Below are 2,835 nucleotides of genomic sequence, written 5' to 3'. Positions count from 1 at the left end.
CTGTTAAAATTACCAAGAGCATGTTCCAGCTGTCCAATTTCTTTCCTTTTTGTCTTTTTTCATGTCCAGCAACGGGATCGCAACCCTCAGTGCTGCACCCGCACCTCGCTCAGCCACTGAGTGGGAACCGGTCTGTATGTGGGATCCGAACCCTCGGTGGGAGCGCCACCGAGCTCCCAAGCGGTGCACTGTAGCAGTGCGCCACCGGGCCGGCCCCCAGCTGTCCAATTTCTTAGCTCATTTAAGAGGTAAAGCAGGATGAGCTCACTCTGCGGAAGCTCAGATGAGATTTCCCTAAGCCAGGAAACAGCACAGTGTGTCCCACACAGAAAGCATGTGATACCAGCTGAGCAAAGTCTTAACTTTATGAATTATGCTAGTGCTTCTCAAACTTTAATGTACATTCAAATCACCCGGGGATCTTGTTAAATTGCAGATTCTGCTTCAGCAAAGCTCTGCTGGAGTTTGAAATCCTGCATCTCTAACAAGCTCCCAGATGTTGCTGATACTGGTGGTTGGTGGACTCCATTCTGAGTAAAAAGTACACACCACACCAATAGATGCGGGGCAATTCTTACCATCATTGCTGGAGTATATGATAGGATACTCTAGGTATCACCAGTCTGCCCATGGCTACTCCCAGGTACCAATTTCTTGGACCTCAGGAAGCCTGCTTTGGTCTGACTGGTTGGTTCAGAACATATTCATATACACCACATCTCTACCCCCAAAGAGTAGACATCACCCTGTACAAGATTTCAGTTGAGCTATGCATGAACAAGGCAAGATGAGAGGACAGAATGGGAGGTTAAGGAATGGAGAGCAATCTATACACACACAGTCCAACTAGACCAGATATTCAGAAAGTCTTCTCAGCATCCCAGTATAGTAAAGACTGACTAGCAGTCACTGACATGTAACCTGTCTCCTTTTCCTGGATCCACAGCAAGACTACATTTATCAGCCTCTCTCAAAGTTCTGACCAACAAAATGTGGACAGAAGTGTTATGCATCACTTCAGGATTGGCCCATAAAACCCTCCCAGTTGTAATTTTCACACCATCCCCTCTGCTGTCAGAGCAGACAAGAGAGGGCCTTGGAGCCCTCTGACTCCTGGTGAAAGACAGAGTCACAAGGAAGATGGATAATGTAAAAGGCTGCCCAATGAACACCTGATTTTGGTCTTTAAGTTCACAAAAAATATACCTTTAAGCCCTTGAAAGTTGGAGACGTAATTGTACATCAGTCAGGTCAACCCAGTCAAGAAGCAGAAACATCTCTAAGTCTTTCAATAGTGGGAATTTAATACAAGGAATTGGTTATATGAAAGATGAAAGAGCTTGGAAGCCATGCATGAGATGGTGAGGCAGCCCTGTGATTAGCAATCGCAGGACCCTGTGCCTCCTCTAGCCCTGCTGGACAACGGGAGAAGGTGGTGCATCAGAACTTAAATGTTGGAATGGTCTGGCTGGAGCTAGAGTCACAGTGGGAGCTGCCTTTCTGAGCTGGGACCACAAAGTAAGAGACAATCTTGCAGGAGCTGGGTCTCAAAGGAGACAATCACTGCCGGAAGTGCCCACCCAAGGCAGATTAGGAGAGGCAGAAATATCTTGGCTTCTGCCCTCTTCTGCCAGTGCATCCTATTGGCCTTACCACTCAGAAGCCAGCTGACAAGGGATTCTGCAAAGTATAGTTCTAGATGATATATGAAAGGGCAGGGAGAAGGTGGAAAATAATTTGAGAACAAACACTAAATTGGCCGCCACAGTCTGTTAGCACAGCTGACTTACTGTCCTTTACACATGCATCATGCTCACAATCATCCCCATGGAGTGTCCCTGGGCTCAATGGTGCCACAAAGACTATTCAACCTTTGCTTGACTATTTCCTCAATGTACCTCTGCCTGCCCTTGTCCAGGGGAGACAAGCCTGCGGAATCCCCAAATCCCCAAATCTCCAGAGTATAGGCAAGAATGACAACTGGCCACAAGAAGGTACCAAAAAAGCTTTAGCCTAAGCTTTACTACTTAACAAATCTGCTAGCCTCAGCAAGTTATTTAAACATCAGGTGACCCACCAGTAGAATGGGAATTAACAAATACTCCCGTCTTCTTGTAAAAAAGAAATGAGGTAAATTATGTAAAATGTCTGTGCTCTGTATATAACTATTATTACTCACTCCTTCACACACACGCACACTTTATTATTTATTAATAGAAAACCTATTGTTTCTGGCTCTCTGTAGATGTAATAGGACAAGATCAGAAATTTCCACATTTTTACAAAGATGCAGAACAACTTTCTGTGTTCATTTCAGAGATTAACCCTAATACAAGCATTAGTCCTCATATATGTGCCAAACTCTATTCTACGGTAGATGCCTTGAGTAAAGTAGTGAACAAAGGACAAAATCTCTGTCCTCCTGGAGCTTATATTTTAGTGAATGTTAATACATTTTTTGGTCACATGAAAAAGATGTTTAAGGTTTTCTAGAAGACATGCTTCAGTCCTGAAATACATGTTTCCTGCAGTTTCACTCAAAATAAAGTATAACAACTAACGTTTATAATTGTCCAATATTAGACATAAATCTCCTTGAGTTTCATATTGCTGGAGACAAGACACATGAATGTAAATGGCACTTGCCAAAAGAACTGCAGCAAGGATTCCTTCATCCAATAAGAGAATTGCATCACATGGCCTCAAAACTCCCTCCTATATTTATGATAAATATAAGCTAGACTTTAAAGCTCTTTAAGATCTGTCTTTCCCAACATCTTATTTCCAACACCTAGCACAGTACCTGGCATTTAACAGGTCTGTACTAAATACTTG

The sequence above is a fragment of the Galeopterus variegatus genome, unplaced genomic scaffold (genome assembly GCF_000696425.1).
Source record: "Galeopterus variegatus unplaced genomic scaffold, G_variegatus-3.0.2 Scaffold4682, whole genome shotgun sequence".
Lineage (NCBI taxonomy): Eukaryota > Metazoa > Chordata > Mammalia > Dermoptera > Cynocephalidae > Galeopterus > Galeopterus variegatus.
The sequence above is the reverse complement of the archived record's forward strand: the minus strand, read 5'-3'. Positions refer to the sequence as shown.